We start from the raw sequence: 17,730 nt of genomic DNA, 5'->3' as shown, positions 1-17,730 counted from the left end.
AAATGAGGGATCCTCAAGGCGGGATACTCGTTAAGTGTCAAGGGTTCTTGAAACATAACAGCTCATGATTTGCACCTATCAACAGTGCGCAGCCCAGTCATGGGCTATTGATCATTTACCAGGCAGTCACAGCGGGCAAGGCTCAGCCCCTGCCTGAAGCAGTTTACAAGCCAGCTGGCCAGACAGACTATGATCTATGACCGCATGAGGCCTTTCCTTGATCTGCACCTGCCCTTATTCAGGCTAGATGGGTAGTTTACCAAAGAGCCTAGCTCCCTTCTGCTCCCTGGCAGGGGAGCGTGAGCCATTGGGATGGTTTAAAAATCAGTCAGGTCCCCCCTCCCCCACCAAGGCACTGCTGCTGGCCATGAGTGGCAGCGAGGTGGTACCAAACCCTACTGTTGGTGCCCACACAAGGCAGCGGTGCTAGATGTGGAGAGAGGAGCTGGCTGCAGCAAGCCTGCATATTGACAGGGGTGATCCCCACCGCCTCTCCCTCTCTCACAGCCACAGAGATCGCGGGTCTCGAGGCCCTGCAGTCTGGCATGAAGTCCCCCACCCCCCCTCCCTGCAAAACACATGTGCATGCGTTCCCAGAAAAGGGAACACCAGAGCAGGGGGCTCCCCTCTGCTCATCTGCAGCTGCCCCGGCTGCCCCAGCCAGTGCGGACATCATGCAGGGAGCCAGGGGTGGTGTGAAAGCGAGCAGGAGTGAGCCACAGCAGCGCTAGCTTCTCTTCCTGCCTGCTGCACTGCAGTCAGGCTGCTGCCTTGCTCCCTCCCGGGGAGATCCGCTCTGAAACCAAGCTGGGAACTCCTGCCAACCCCAGGCACCTGCCCATACCCAGGGGAAGGCAAACATTCATTTAGGGCAGCAACTTATTTTTGCTTTTCCTTCACAAGTAGGGCCTATAGGGCAGGGGAACTGGAACTAGGGGTGCAGCCGCAGCAGCACCCCCTGGCTTGAAGCAATAGTAGCAATCGAATGCACAGCTCCCAACAGATACAGGGCTGACAGTTTTGTTCAATGGCTTTCAGCATCTCCGCTCTACAAATTGTTCCAATGCCCCTGTACAGGGCCAGATCCACAACTCCATGGATTGACACCCCAGCTGAGGAGGTAGCTGGTTACATACAGGACTACAAGGGTGCAGGTGCACACACGGTCTATTGGGGTTCCCAGTAGGCAAGGGATTAAAAAGCTAGCAGATCCAACACCCGGACTAGGAACTGGAATAGTAAGGCAGATATCAGAGGGGTTTGGGGTCCTCCCCAGATCTATATTCTAGAGCCTTGTTAAATCATCCCTGCTCTGCTGGATCAAAATACCCCCTTTCCTTATTGCGAAAGGCCTGAGCTCTTCCCGCCCCCCTCCCCCAGTACCCCCTGCTGCTGCTAAGGTCTAACACACTGCACAAGAGGCAGATGACATAATTCACAACTAGCGCATGTTAATCACCCACACGCCAGCATCTCACTTGCTGGACTGAACCCCACTCCTGACATCATCGCAAAGACTGACACCAACCACCACAGACAAGCAGTTTCCCCCCTCCCTCCCCCCACCCCGTTTATATTTTGGGTGGTGGTTGTTTCCAAATGGACACAGCAGAGAAAAAAAAACCATGCATGATGTGTTACCTTAGGCACAAACAAACATTTCTCCACAGCAGAAACGGCAGCTCCCCGCCCCCAAACCCTCCCCCCTCCCCAAAGTGTTTGATTTGATGGCTACAACCAGGGTGCTGGCCCACAAATCCACCCACCCTTACCCCCCCACACACAGGTTTTCCAAGATGCGCCAGATTTGCACCCCTCTTTCCCATGCAATTCTCCAGGATGCACCAGCGACTATATTGAAGTGCATTGCCACAGCCAGCACACACCCTTCCCCCCGGGCACCCCCCGAAATGCCCGCGCGTGGGGAAAGGTAGGAGCCCCCCCGCCTTACTCTTGGCAGGAAGGTTGTGCTGCTGCCTGGATCCAGCCTCCGGATGGGTTATTCCCTCCCTGGCGGAGCCGCGGACAGACATACAGCGCTGGCACCGGAATCAAACGCCTCCCAGAAAATAATAAATCAGCGGCTCTGGCTCCGTGCAGGGCTGCAGCCGCCTGGCCGATCCCGCCGGCTCCTCGCAGTCTGAGGGGGTCTCGGCTCCGCTCGCAGCCACGTTCCCCCCTTCCTGCGGCAAAGAGCAGCCGGCCCCCGGCCCACCCCCCGCCAGCCGGCAGCCTAACAGAGCCGGGGAGGGTGGGACGTGCTTTTAACTCTTCCCGCTCCCCAGATTAGCAGCTGATTCCCCCCCCACCCCGCGGCGCCCAGCCACGCGAGGCGTTTGCACGGAGCCACGCAGCTGCCGCCTCTGACCTTAAGCTCACCGAGCCCCTCCTAGGGGGGCCCATGTGCAGGTGAGCTGGATTCGAATCCTACCACTGCCCCAGATGCCCCGGGGCAAGTCACTGCTCAGGGCAGATCGAGGCTGCCCTGGGAACCCTGCTCTGTGGGATCCCGGCTGGTGGACTTTGTTTCCTCGCTCCATGTTAAACCTGGGTTTCCAGTTGTTGGATCTGGGTCTCACACCGCTATGCTGCGCTACGCAGACCTCCTGACCCCAGGCTGTGGCTTGAGCCCTGCCCACCCTGCAAAATGACAGGGCTTGGCCTAGAGTCTCAGGTGGCCTGGGGCGCTGAGCCACCCTCCTAGCTAAGCCCTGTGTGCCTGCTGACCCAAATCAGAGAGATTTGTAGGTGGATGATTGGGGGCGGATTGGGCTCAAAGCTGAGTCCAGGTTTACAATGCTGTGTAGACATACCCTTAGCACCCAAGTTTTGCTTAGGAGCCTACAGATGCGGATAGGCACCCAGCGAGATCTTCAAAAGCACCTCAGTGCCCAGCTCCAATTGATTCAACCTTAGTCTCTCTCTCTCTGCCTCAGTTCTGCAGCTGTAAAATGGGGATAATAGCTGTTTCATGCCTGATAGGCATGGATTAAGTTCACCCAGATCCTAAAGTGTTGGGGCTCTTATGGGAAATCACATCTGACATGCACTGAAAGTTGATCAGAGAGGATAAGGCCCACACTAAGCTATTTTTTTTTAAATCAGCTTTATAGGGATGCTACCACATTAGAGGCAGGCTTGGCTATTGATTAGAGCAGAGAACTGGAATTCTATCCCTAATATTAACGGGTGGCTTGGGTTAATCTTAGGTTTCTAGTGCACCACTCATACGTGTGTATAAGCAGAGTGGGGTTTGGACACCACTGCATATAGAACCTCACCCAGGTGATATATGCTGATGCTTATGCCACATGGCCGGGGTTCCAGAGTTGCGCATAGGGATGTACATGGTGCAGAAGTACATGGTAGCCCTCTGCATGGAGTTGAATTTCGCTCCTCTGCACAGTCTTGTCTTTTAAACTATAAAACCTCTAGCATTTGCAGTGCTTCCTAGGTCACCCAACAGCAGCTGCATCAACAGAATGAAGGACCCTCAGGCCACCATGAAATTTAGTTAGTTCACACTGTTGTCAACATGCACCATTGACTGATGGAGGCAGCATTGACAAAGTGGGTCATCACGCCAACCTCATGTGTAGAGGATAGTGGAGCGTATTCCTGAGCTAGTTTAGAACCTGTTCAGCAAAGTCCAAAGCTGACATGGAAGGTCAAATCCTGGAGGTTGAATGGTCGGATCAGCAACAAGGAAACTATTCGAAATGTCTTTAGCCAACCACTCATTGCTGCTGACAGATTCCAAGCTGGCCGTTGGGACCACAGTGGATGCCTCAACTCAGCTAAGTCAAAATGGATTTTCCCACAAGCCCCTGCAAGCCACATGGATGAAGAACCAACTCCCTGACAGTTCTCCCATAACCTCCCTGCTGAAAAATGGCTGAACTGTATTTAAATCAGGGGGGAAAAGTCATCCAGTCAAAGGGACCCAACTAGAAAATCTGGGCCTAATCCCGCGGTTCTCAGACTGTGGGTCAGGGCCCTAAAGTGGGTCACAACCCCATTTTAATGGGGTCACCAAGGCTGGAGTTAGATGTGCTGCAACCCGGGGCCAAAGCCTGAGCCCAAGGGCTTCAGCCCTGGCTGATGGGGCTCAGATTATAGGCCTCAGGCTGAAGCCCTTGGGTTTTGGCTATGTGCCCCCCGCCTGGGGCAGTGGGGCTTGGGCAGGCTTAGGTTTCAGTCCCCCATCCTAGGGCTGTGTAGTAATTTTTGTTGTCCAAAGGGGGTCGCAGTGCAATGAAGTTTGAGAGCCCCTGGCATAACCTGTTTGAAAAGAGTTATGACCAGCTAATTAAAAGGGCTTTACAATGGAAACTCCTGGGTAACCTTACCAATAGGTGTTGCATCATGCTCGCCCTCTAGCATGGGTAAGAGCACATGAATTCAGTGAAGCGCCATTGTCCACCATGCAACAAACATTTGTGCACATGCTGATTGCTATATCCTGGTAGGTTCACAAATAGTTGGTTTTCAATGTAACAATTCATTAGTTTTCTCCACATGCTGCTGCTGTCGCCGCCGCCTCTTTCAGTGAGCACAACCTCCTCCGCAGATAAAACCTCTAATTTATTAATAATAATACTAAGTAGATTTATAGAGCTCCTTCCAGAGGCTTTAAACTCCTTCACAGAATTACAGATTGTACAGTTTCAGAGCGGTAGCCGTGTTGGTCTGTATCAGCAAAAACAACGAGGGGTCCTTGTGGCACCTTAGAGACGAACAAATTTATTTGGGCATAAGCTATTGTGGACTAAAACCCACTTCAACAGATGCGTCTGATGAAGTGGGTTTGATCCCACAAAAGTTTATGCCCAAATACATTTGTTAGATTGTACAGTATACATCATAATACGACTCAGGTCTTGTGTGGTACCTTTCCTCCTTTGATTTTGAAGGGCTCTACAAAGTTATCATCTTCATTTTACAGATTGGGCAACTAGACAGTTATCGGCAAAGGTCACACAGTAGGAGCAGGAATGGAACCTAGATCTCCTGACTCCCAAACCCAATTTTCTGGCCTACTTTCACCTCACCACCAACTGACAGGCACCTCTGTGGGAGAAGTCACAGGAGCCTCCCCGAGGGCACACACCGGAAATTCTATGGGCCGTAATGTTCAGGAGCTGATCTAAAGGGCTGTTCTGGCCTTAGCATCAATGAACACAGCAAGACTGCATGACAGTTTAGGACTGGAAGCGAAGAACATACAACCAATTAAGTCAACAGAGTAACTGTTTTCTTTTCTCTCTACAAGAATTTGGCCAGGCTTTTATAAGTAAGGCCATGGGATCCCAAGGGCTAAATCAACCTGTTCTGTGGAAAGATAGTGGAAAGGGAGGCTTATCTCCAGAACCTAACAGGTTGCTTTTTCCATATTAACCCCTTGCTTAAGGTAGGGAATGGCAGATTCATGCAAGCAGCAGGAGTTGGGTCTACAGGGCACGGAAACACAGGTAACGCTAATCTCACCCTGTCTCTGACCTAGCACACACAGCCCAAGTCTCTTTGTGCTCCCTTCCTTCCTGCCCCCCTGCCCCACATCATAGCCAAATAAGTTGGAGGGCCACACTGCCATTGGTTCCCCCACAAGTGTGTCTCCTATCCACATCACAAGATGTTAATGCCACAGTGAGAGTGTTAAGGCTCCCCCAGGATATTTTAACCAGAGTAAAGTTGGTCTAGAAGATATTAGGTAGCCCTGCCCAGTGCAAGGGACTGGACTAGATGACCTCTTGAGGTCCTTGCCAGTCCTACATGTCTATGATCCTATAAAGAGGAAGAGAGGGAAAAGGTGAGATTGGGAGGTCCTGCCCAGATACTTGAGCAATTGTATGTCAAGTATCACCAATGGCCGAAGATGGGTCACTAGCTGGGGAGGGCTCTGAGCTACTACCGAGAAGTCTTTCCCAGGTGTCTGGCTGGTGGGTCTTGTCCACACTGTGAAGGAATTTTCTCCCAGGTCAGATTAGCAGAGAGGCTGGTTTTTTTGTTTTTTGTTTTGCCTTCTCCTGCAATATGGGGCACAGCTCACTTGCTGGTTTGAACTAGAGTGAATGGTGGATTCTCTGTAACTTGAGGTCTTTAAATCATGATTTGAGGACTTCAGTAACTCACCAGAGGTTATGAGCCTACTACAGGCAGTAGTGGATTAACCACTGGGCCAACGGGGCCTGTGCCCAGGGGCCCTGGCCAATTGGGAGCCCCTGGAAAAATAGGTGCCCTGGCAGGAATGCAGGCAGAAGAGGTGAGGAGAGGCCCCCTACTTGCTCTGGCCCAGTGCTCCATAAAACTATCATCCACCTCTGACGACAGGAGTGGGTGGGTGAGGTTCTGTGGCCTGTGATGTGCAGGAGCCCAGACCAGATGATCACGATTTGCCCTTCTGGCCTTAAAACCTGTGAGTTACTTAGATTTCTCCTACCCCTATTTAGAGAATAGCCAGATGCTCAGGTTAGTCGTATCTCTGCACTCAGTGGCATGGATGCACCCAAAAGATAGTGAGTCAAGTGAGTGTTTCCTGCTTTGTAGCCTAGAAGGGAATAGAGTGATTACCCCACCTCCAGTTCTCCCCCTCCCCCTCGAGTCTAGCTATGTGCACAGCACTCCCGAAGTGGGTCTCAGGTTTCATAAGGCATTGTGTCAGGCCGAGCATTTCAGGCAAGGAACGCTGCCTATGTATGCAATTTACCCCCTGCGGTACTGTCCGTACTTACGGCACTCCATGTGAGGGAGTTAAAAACACTCCATAAATTACACTGTGTGTTCTCCATTTGACAAGGGCATTATTAAAAGGCAGGCAGAGGTAGTGCAAACAGAGATTTTGTAAAACACTGTTTACTCATGGAAGTTGTGTACAGCGCATTGCAAGAGGGTTTTTGTGGGGGTGCTGTTATTGCATAGCTCATTACCTGTGGGCAAAGGTCTCTCCAGCCAGCACAGCAGGCTAGGACTCCCACAATGCACTGCAGATTTTCCATGGAAGTGATGCTCTAAGATGATCATATTGAGGCCCATTCAGCACCTCACAGAATCAGAAGCACAGGCCTCAAACCCATAAGCCTTAAAGCCTAGCTTCTGCCTTCATTTTCATAATGGTTTTATCTAGTGGGGAACAAACAATACAATGCACTGGGTGTTTTTGCTTCTTGAGCAGTGTAACAGGGTGGGACTCACCCTACTCGGGCTTGCTGCTGGTCACCTTGCGGATCAGCTCCACAGGTCGGTACACCGACTCTCAGTGGTGTCTAACCCGCTCTCACCTCTGCTCTTGGACCTGTGTCATTCCAAGGACTGCTGCATCCTCTTCAGGACACAGCCCTCCAGCTGAGCCGCACTCTGTGCTCCCTGCTTCCAGGGGACAGTACCACAGTCCAAACAGTCCAGCCACTTCCTCAGTGGCACATGGGGATGGGGGGACCCAGGCCTGCCCATTACCTTGGGTCACAGCCTAGGGACCCTGTAGATGACAGCCACATGCTACGTGCCCTCCAACCTCTCAGTCTATTTCCCTGGACCACTTCTCCAAGGCCCGAGCACCTTCCTCACCCTTGCCGCAGGGCCTCAGTCTGCAACTCCAAACCACCAGCCAGGAGCTCTTCCCTAGTTCCCCAGGTCCCTGCTAGCAGCACTGCTCTGTCCAGGGTGCTGGCTTTCTTCTGCCTGCAATACAGCGAGTCCTTCCTTCTTGAGCTCCAAGTCCCATCTCCTGCCTGACAGCTCCTGTGCTGTTAAAGAGCACGAAGGTCTCAGGGCAAGAGAGCATCAAGCTGGAGCAGAGGGAAATGATTCCATAGTTGGGACTCTCCTTCCAGATGATGTCATGGTATCCTCGCACCCTGAGGATATTCTTTTGGGGGTGGGGACCCCAGTTACTTGGAAGAAACAGACAATAGTAGTGGGGGATTCAATTATTAGAATTATAAGTAGTTGGGTTTGTGATGACCAGGAGAACCACATGGTAAGTTGCCTGCTGGGTTCAAAGATACAAGACATCTCGATAGCCGTATACATAGGGCTGGGGAGGAGCTGGTGGCTGTGGTTCATGTGGGTGCCAGTGACATAGGGATAGAGATCCTGGTGGCCAAATTTAGGCTGCTAGGTAAGAGATTACCTAGTCTCTGAAATGCTTCCAGTTTCACACGCAGGCCCTGTTAGACAGGCAGAACTGCAGGTCTCAATGCGTGGATGAGATGATAGGGTAGGGAGGAGGGGTTTTGGTTTATTCAGAACTGGGGAACTTTTGGGGAAAGGAGCAGCCTATAGAGGAGAAATGGCCTCCAGCTAAACTAAAACAGAACCAGATTGCTGGCATGTAAAATTAAAAAGGACGTAGAGTAGTTTTTAAACTAAGTGTTGAGGGAAAGTCAACAGGTACAGAGGAGCACAAGGTTCAGACGGAGACATCCCTTAGGGATGAATGAATTCAAGGGGGAACTCTATCCTAGTAAAGAGGATAGCAAAAGTTGTTAAAAATTGGCAGTTAAATGCTACTGAGGAAAACAGAAAGGAGCAATAACTCTGGCAAGTCAAGTGTAAAAGTCTGTAACCCTTCTGCCCCTCTGAGTTGGCAGCAACAAGGGCCAGGTTCAGTATCCAGGGATTCCGTTTCAATAACGCAATGCAAAACCGACTTGAGCCCCCACCCAGTGACCTGGGACAATTACATACCACCCCCCCCTTGGGTGCTTCTAGGAGGCAATACTTCCCCTCTCGCAAGCACAGAGTCTGAGTGTAGCAAAATCCTTTTAATAAAGGAGGGAAACAATGTGGCATCATATTGGGGAAACACCACAAACAGGATTCATAACATAAACCACGAGCAAAAGATCCACTGAGTAAGTTTTGGCAGTGTCCTTTTCCCCTTAGGGTCTTAAGTCCAATCACCTCAAAGTCCAACAACCCAAAAGTCTCGGTCCCTGGTCAGTGCCGCCCCAAAGTTCAAAAGTTTATCTGCAGAGTTTTACCCCCCCAGCCTGGGTGGAAATGGGGGGGCACACAGGGAGTTAATGGGCACCTTACGTGGTCCGAGACCGACTGCCCTGCCTCTCCGTGGAGTTCTGCTGCCGCCTTCACCACGAACAGCTCCACTACACCAGCCGACCTGTGAGCCGCTCCAGCCATCCCTGCAAACTGCTCCGCTCGCTCGCTGTTCTGTGGGCCAGTCCAGCCGTCCTGCAAACTGCTCCACTCGGCCAGCTGCTTAGAGATATATCTTCAGGCTCCCCCACTAGTTAACACAGCACTCAGCTCAGTAAGTTTAGCTCATTTAGTGAGTTTAGCTCTTAGTGATTTCAGCTTGTAGTAGGGGAGCCCCAGTGCTGGTGCACCATTGGCTCAAAGTGAATTCAGCTCAGCAGCTTCTAGCTAGATTTTTAATAAAATCAAAATTAGCTCTGCTGTTCAACAGTGGAGAGAATATGAGGTACCATTGGTGTTTGAGGCCCTCAAAAGGGGCTCATACCATCAGGTACACATACCAACCCCCAAACTCTCTCAATTCACTAGGGTTTGGAACCCATGTCCCTTGTCTAGCGAGTGCTACATAGTTGATGGTGAGACCCTCTGTCATAAAACCAGTTCATAGTCCCTCATTCACATAATCAGGATAACAACACTTTATTCCTCCTGCCCCAATAACAGAGAAATTTGGGATCCCACAGCTGTCAAAGTGACCATTTTAGGCTGCCGTGGGCTATGCTAGGCAGGGTGGGTGTGCCTATGCAAACAAGATCAGCCCCTGAAATTCTTTTCCACACTCGCCATAATTCACCACCAGATGTCAGGGTAGAGCTCATCCTGATTCTGCTTACAGGTATAATTAGGCAGGCGAAAAAAAGAGTTTGAAGAAAAACTAGCAGAACCCACAAAAAGTAACAGGAAATATTTTTAAGTACATTAGAATTGGGAAGCCTGCCAAACAATCAGTGGGGCCACTGGACAATCAAAGTGTTAAAGGAGCACTCAGGGAAGGTTCCAGAGGAGATCCCGGCAATTACAGGCTGGTAAGTCTGACTTCCGTACCAGGCAAATTGGTTGAAACTATAGTAAAGAACAGAATAATCAGATGGGCAGATGAACAGAATATGTTGAGGGAAGAGGCAATACAGCTTATGTAAAGGGAAATCATGCCTCACCAAACAAACGTGGACAAGGGTGACCCAGTGAACATGGTGGATTTTCAGAAAGCCTTTGACAAAGTCCCTCACCAAAAGCTCTTAAGGAAACTAAACAGCCGCAGGGCAAAAGGGAAGGCCATTTCATGAGTGAATAACTAGTTAAAAGACAGAAAGCAAAGGTTAGGAAGAACTTGTCAGATTTCACAGTGGAAAGAGGTAAATAGCAGCATCCCCAAGAATCTTTACTGGGACCTGTGCTGTTCAACATAATTATTGATGATCTGGAAAAAGGAGTAAACAGTGAAGTGGCAAAGTCTGTAGATGATACGAAATTTTTGAGATAGTTAAGTCCAAAGTCGACTGCGAAGAGTTACAAAGGGATCTCACAAAACTGGATGATGGGGCAACACAATGGCAAACAAACGTAAATACTGATAAGTACAAAGTAATGCACATTTGAAAAATATAGTCCCAGCTATACATATAAACGATGGGTTCTAAATTAGCTGTTACCACAACGATCTTGGTGTCACCATAGACAATTCTCAGAAAACTTCAGCTCAGTGCACACCGCGGTCAAAACAACTAACCGAATGTTAGGAACTATTAGGAAAGGGATAGAAAATAAGATGGAAAATATCATAAGGCAACTATACAAATCCATGGGGCACCGACACCTTGAATATGGATTCCAATTCTGGGTGCCCCGTCTCAAAGAGGTTACAGTGGAACTAGAAAAGATTCAGAATAAGGGCAACGGAGATGATCAAGGGTTTAGAACAGCTTCCATAGGAGGAGAGACTACAAAGATTAGGGCCATTCACCTTAGAAAAGAGATGACTAAGGAAGGATATGACAGAGGTCTACAAAATCATGAATTGTGTGGAAAAGTGAAGAGCGAATGTTATTTACCCTTTCACACAATACAGAAGCCAGTGGTCACCTGATGAAATTCACAGGCAGCAGGTTTAATACAAACAAAAGGAAGTACTTCTTCACCCAACGTGCAATTAACCCGTGCAACTCATTGTCATGGAATGTTGGGATGGCCAAAACTGCAACTGTGATCAAAAAAGAATTAGGTAAGCTCATGGAGGATAGGTCCCTCAATGGCTATTAGCCAAGGTGGTCAGGGATGCAACCCCATGCTCTGGACGACCTCAGACCTCCAACTGCCAGAAGCCAGGAATGGAAGATGGAGTGGGTTACTAGATAATTGCCTGGTTTTGTACACTCTCCTGAAGCTCTGGTATTGGCCACTGTCAGAAGCCAGGATACTGAGACAGATGGACTCTGGGTCTGACCCATTGGCAGCTCAAATGTTCTTACATTCTAAGCACCCACTAGTTACGGCCTCCAAAAAAAAGCACTCTAAGGAAAGTCACCAGGAAGTCACGGCAGCCAGCCAAATACATTTAGTATGTCCCCGTATTGAAACTAGGGGACAATGATACACTACGGAGCCTGATGCCCTGGGAATAGTCCAGGGGGTGTTGAGTGCTACTCACACACCATCTGGGGATGCTGTCATTGAGCATGTTTGCTTTATCCACCTGTTTTCTACAGTTTTCCTTGGACTGTAAGATCATCAGGGCAGGGACGGCCCTGGGCTCATTCATACAGTGCCCAACACAGTGGGGTCCTGGCCTCTAGTTGCTACCATAATACAGGTTTTAAAGAATAGTATTTGACGGGCTGTAGGATGTGAGTACAGCATGGAACTGGGTGTTAGGAGACCTGGGTTCTATTCCCAGAGCTGCCCCGACCTGCTGTGTGACTTTAACAAGCCATTTCCCCTCTATCTTGTCTATTTAGATTGTAAGCTCTCTGGAGCAGGAACGCTCTCTTACTATGTGTTTGTATAGGGCCTACCACAACAGGACCCTGATCTTGATTGTGGACCTCTAAGTGCTACTGTCATAGTATTGTGGCTACTCTGTGTCAGGCCAAGGACCCAATTTATGCTCCATTTACAGTCCTCTGGTGCCAGTCCTTCATTGGTGAGAAGAGGAGCATCTGAAGCTGTTGCTGGCCCTTGGCCTGCCTATCATGTGGGGCTGGCTCCTCTTCTTTGTTTCCAGCTGCTAACTGCAACACTTCCCCAATACGGCTTTTGCACATGAGCATTTGCTGCACGAGCCACAGGGTGTTAGGCAAACACAAATGGGAGGGCAGATGGTATGCTCAGTTGTGTAAGGGAGGGTGTTGGTCCATGACAATCTCAAATGGAGTGTGGCGCATGCTAGGAGTAGCTTGAGGATGTCTGGCCTAGCACTGGGATTGGGCTGCTGGGCATTTCTGATATCAGTATTAAATATAATGCAAGGGGTGATGGTCAGAATAATGACAGCCTGATATGTGAGTGGGTTTGTGAATACACAAGCTGACTCCACTCTAAATTATTATTATTGAATGTAGAAGGGTGGACTCACCAGTGGTGCACCCTCTTGTGGCTGGGTGTGACACAGCAGTGCTTTCTGCTCTAGTGCCCCCTGCTCACCATCAGTTTGGTCCTGCAGTGGTCTCTCTTGTACTCAGTCCTCTGGCCATGTCTGCCCTCTATGTTGGGTTCCAGGAGTGCAGGACAGGCAGGTTCACTCCACCAGACTCCTCACTGCCACCTCCCTGGACTTCATAGAATCATAGTGTGTAGGACTGGAAGGGACCTCAAGAGGTCATCTAGTCCAGTCCCCTGCCCTCAAGGCAGGGCTACATACTAACTAGACAATCCCTGACAGGTGTTTGTCTAATCTGCTCTTAAAAATCTCCAATGATGGAGATTCCACAACCTCCCTAGGCAATTTATTCCAGTGCTTAACCACCTTGACAGTTAGGAAGTTTTTCTTAATGTCCAATCTAAACCATCCTTGCTGCAATTTAAGCTCCTTGCTTTTTGTCCTGTCCTCAGAGGTTAACGAGAATAATTTTTCTCTCTCCTTCTTGTAACAACCTTTTATGTACTTGAAAAACAGTTACCATGTCTCCTCTCAGTCTTCTCTTCTCCAGACTAAACAACCCCAATTTTTTCAATCTTCCCTCGTAGGTCACGTTTTTTAGACATTTACTCATTTTTGTTGCTCTCCTCTAGCTTGTCTACATGTTCTTCCTACCAGGCCTTTCTCTGGGCTTACTCCCTACAAGCTCTCTAGGTTCACCCTTCTTTCAAGGTCAAAACTCACATGACTTTCCCCTGGAACCCACCCACCAATAATATCCAAAACCCCAAACTTAAACCAACTTCTGCTCTCCTCAGGCTTAACCTTTCATGCCTTTTACATTCCTCCACTGAACGCCTCCCTGGGCTCTCTTCCTGGAAGTCCAGATCAGGGATCCTCACCACCAGAGCCTTCTCCAACCCCAGTGGCTGTTCCACCTCTCCCCTGGCCTCCTGCCAGACTTCTGTCCTTAGGAAAGGATTGCATGGCCTACTCTCCTCCTAGGCTTCCGCCTTGACCTTTTCAGTCTTTCTAGTCCCAGAGAGTCATTGCAAAATTCGTCCTTATAGCCCCTTAAACATCAGCCCAAACACCTCTAAGACTTCACTGACTCCAGCTTAGGACAACTCACCTCAGTCCCCAAGGTTCACCGCCCCAAGCCTCTCTTGCTTTCTTCTGGCCCAGGACCCTCTAGTTTGGCTCTAGGCCTCCAAAGCTTCTCTCAGCCTTTAGCCCAGAGGAGGAAACTCCCAGCTATCTCTCACCTAGGTCCCCTCCCTTGTAGGTGCCGACTTTTCCGATTTCCCCATGGATGCTCCAGCCCCAGAGCATTCCATCTGCGTTCCTTTCTTTCTGAAAACCGAGCTCTTCCCCAACTGGGTTTGCAGGGCCGCCCAGAGGATTCAGTGGGCCTGGGGTCTTCAGTGGCGGGGGGGCCTTGCTGCCGAATTGCCGCTGAAGACCTGGAGCGGAAGAAGCTCCAGGGACCTGGGCTCCACGAGAGTTTTCTGGGGCCCCTGGAGCGAGTGAAGGACCCCGCTCCGGGGGGGGGGCAAACAACTCTCGTGGGGGCCCCTGCAGGGCCCAGATTGCCCCACTTGCCCCCTCCTCTGGGTGGCTCTATGGGTTTGGGCCTCAGTTATGCCTCATACCTTCCCAGAGTGCCACTTAAGAGTGGCTTAATTGGCCTCAGGCGTCTGTTACCCAGTGTGGAGTTTATACAGCCCGTCACAATGAGTGTACAGACGATGGGCTGAATTCTTGGAAACATTCACAAGTGCTAGAAGTTTCATGGGCTGGATTTTCAGACACTTATGGCCCCATTGCACTGCTTTGCCTGTGGGAAGGGACAAGGTGGTGGGTGTAAATGTTGCAGCCACTCTGAGGCCCCTTTGCTGTCCAAGTTGTAAACGGGAATCAGGTTCTCGTGAATGTTGCATCGTCCCCAGTGGAGTGAATCTGGATTTGCACTGGTGTAGCTGGGATCAGAAACCAGAGCCAGGCACTTGCACAGTTAGCTACCCTATGATGAACAGTCTCTAGCCATTTTGCTTCAGAAAGATGAAGCACCGAGGACTGCAGCACTGTCTGGTATGTTGTTCGGCTCTGCACAATATGTAAGTAAAGGCTCGTCTTACCAGCTTCACTAGAATCTCTAGTGGACTTTGTTTTCTTTGATTTGTTTAATGTTTTGTGCATCGAGATATGGTTATCATGCTCTAGCCGTCAGATCTTAGCAAGTCCCAGGGAAGATGCCAGCTTTAACATATGCCCCAACAGTTCTCAAACATATACAAACTGGAACAATGCCTGGCTGAGAATATGCTTGTTGATCTTTTTAGCAAACACCAGTTATTTGTAGATGGGGCAGAAATCTTGGCTGCCCAGGGTTCAACAGGCTGTGACGGGCCTTCCCAAGCACTGAGGAACCAGCACTGAAAATATAAGGGATCCTTCATCCACATTTAGAACTGAGCTCAAACCAAATCACTTTCAACATCCTAAAACATCCAGATCCTTTTTTTTTCATGCCTCTCTGGGCTTGGCGGCTGTGCCTACCACTGGAACCAGGACATTAGAAAACCACAAGAAAAGTTTGCTCCGGTTCTCTCTCTGCCACATCTACCACAGGACAAATTTTTTACCTTCCAATTTCAAGCTACACCTTCACGGCTCTGCCCAATTCTGCCCTCACCTCCATCTCAGCTCTCATTTCTCAGCTCTCGCTCACTTGCCAGTTGGTTCTGCCTCCTCACTTCTTCTTGTATCGCCTTTGCTCAGGGTCATCTTTGGGCCTTCTCCCATGTGCTCCACAATAAAAGACGAGAACTCAAGTGAAAGGCCATGTTTTGCTAATCCCACTCCCAGGAAACATGCAGCAGCTGTGCTTCTTTCTAGGTAGGTTAGAGAAGACTCCAGATTGCTGTTGAGTGTCCAGGTGATTCTCGAGAGGTTTGGGCCCCAGTTCAGCAAAACATTTAAGTGCATGGATAAGTTCGACTGAGCTCCATGGGACTTGCATAGCAAAGCATTTAAGCACATGTTTAGTGAGGGTTGTCATAAACATACAGCTAAGTGTAGCATAAAATCCCTCTTTACCCTGTAAAGGGTTAATTCCTCTTTTACCTGTAAAAGGTTCAGATAACTTGGTTGGCACCTGATCAAAAGGACCAATAAGGGGAGAAGATACTTTCAAATCTGTGGGGAAAGGTTTTCGTTTGTGTCTTTGTTTTGTTCTCTTCAAGTCAGCAAGGAACCAGGGAAGGAAAAATACATCTCCTTAAGCATATCTGGACTAAGCATCTAGTATTGCAAAATCATAAGTAATAGCAAAGAAGTGCGTTAGATTATCTTTTGTTTTAGCTTGTGAATTTTCCCTATGCTGAGAGGGAGGTTTATCCCTGTTTTTGTAACTTTAAAGTTTTGCCTAGAGGGGAAATCCTCTGTGTTTTAAAATCTTTTGTTATTCTGTAAAGTACTTATCATCCTCATTTTACAGAGGTGATTCTTTTACCTTTTCTTTAATTAAAATTCTTCTTTTAAGAACCTGATTGATTTTTCATTGTTCTTCAGATCCAACGGTTTGGGTCTGTGTTCACCTGTACCAATTGGTTAGGATATTATTCTCAAGCCTTCCCCAGGAAAGTGGGTGCAGGACTTGGGGGAATAGGACTCCAAGTGGTCCTTTCCCTGATTCTTTGTCTAAATCACTTGGCGGTGGCAGCATACTGTTCAAGAACAAGGTGGAACTCGTGCCTTGGGAAAGTTTTAACCTAACCTGGTAAAAATAAACTTAGGGGGTCTTTCATGTGGCTCCCCAAATCTGTACCCCAGAATTCAGAGTGGGGAAGGAACCTGTTTTGCCCGTCTCTGCTCTCACTTCCGCTTGGGATCCACAACATACAGCAAACTCTTCTCCTCATGGCATCTCTTCCTCCTGGATTTCAGGAATGCCTGCACGTTACCTGTTAGTCATTGTGGAAGGTAAAGAAAACTGCAGGGTTTGCCAGCATCCAGCAGCCTCAGTTAAGAATCAGCCATAGAGGACTCCAATCCCAGTTAAAGCCCATCACACTGATACATACACCCTGGCATTTCCATCTGTGAGCTGTTGATCTCAGGGCAGTTGTCCTGCGCTCAAGCCCTGCTGGAAGCAAGGACTCTGTACAGTATGTAAGTAAACTGTATCAGTTCTGCTCTTCCTGGACATTATTAGAGCTAAACCTGGCTCAGACAGAGGAGCCCACTATCAGACATCCGCAGATGTTTAGGAGTCCCCAGACTTTTCATAGCGTGAGATCCTGTATTCCCTTCATCTCAGCCTAGGAAGAACAGAAAGCATTCGTCTCATGCGTTCATCACGCCATTCTTGGCAGTCACACTACAATCAGCTCCCAGCTGCATCCCCCATCATGGCCCCCTTGCAACCCTCCTGCCTCACTAGTCTCCATTTCACACTCTCCGCCTGGCACCTTTCATCATGCTCCCTTTGACACTTGGCCACATCTCCCACTGCACATTAAGCAAGATGCTCCGCTTGCCTCCGCTGAATCCCTCCTTCACGCCCATTTTTGCCATGGGATAAATGTTGCAGGAGCCTACAAGAGGCTGAACATTCAGCAGGACTCCACAGTTGTTTTTGAAAATGGGAGACTGGAGCCGAAGTCACTTGAAAATGTTCGTCATGATGCATGATGAGCTGGGACTTCCACAAATCACGACTGCCACATTGTGCTCACCCTTCCTGTTTGACCCATCCACCCGAAGTCTCATTTTATAGTCCCCCTTTACATTCTTTTGGGGGGGAAGGAACTATCATTCTGTTACACGGATACAAGGGGGCCCTGATCCCTGGTTTGGGTCCCTTGACAGCACCAGAATATGCAGATAATAACCATAAAGGGTGAGGACAATAACAAAAAGAGAATTGATAACCGTTTGGATTCTGGAACCAGCTAGGAGCCCAAGTCATGGATCAAGACGGTTTCTTTCCCAAAGAGCTTACAGCCTAACAAAAGACAACAGCTGGAGCCAGACAGATGGGGGAGTACAAGGAAAAAAGAGACCATGTAGAGTAGCATGATAGGTACTTGGTGTGCTAATACCACTGCCCATCCATTTTCCAGTTTTTTGTAGGTGTCACAGCAAAAGGGAATTTTAAG

The 17,730-nt window shown here is 49.2% G+C and overlaps 1 protein-coding gene across 4 annotated transcripts in view; it reads right to left on the bottom strand.

The window, feature by feature from the left end:
- The window catches only part of LZTS3 (leucine zipper tumor suppressor family member 3), a 112,401-nt gene extending 110,244 nt beyond the window's left edge, over nt 1-2,157 (bottom strand). For all 4 annotated transcript variants that reach the window (XM_030564645.1, XM_030564650.1, XM_030564649.1 and 1 more), the window contains exon 1: nt 1,952-2,157. The gene's annotated coding sequence lies outside the window, so the exon portion shown is untranslated. The remainder of the gene's footprint in view (nt 1-1,951) is intronic.
- Between the last annotated feature and the right edge of the window lie 15,573 nt (nt 2,158-17,730).

This window comes from Gopherus evgoodei, chromosome 5 (assembly GCF_007399415.2).
Source record: "Gopherus evgoodei ecotype Sinaloan lineage chromosome 5, rGopEvg1_v1.p, whole genome shotgun sequence".
In the NCBI taxonomy this organism is placed as follows: Eukaryota; Metazoa; Chordata; order Testudines; family Testudinidae; genus Gopherus; species Gopherus evgoodei.
This window is presented reverse-complemented; position numbering and strand designations above follow the sequence as displayed.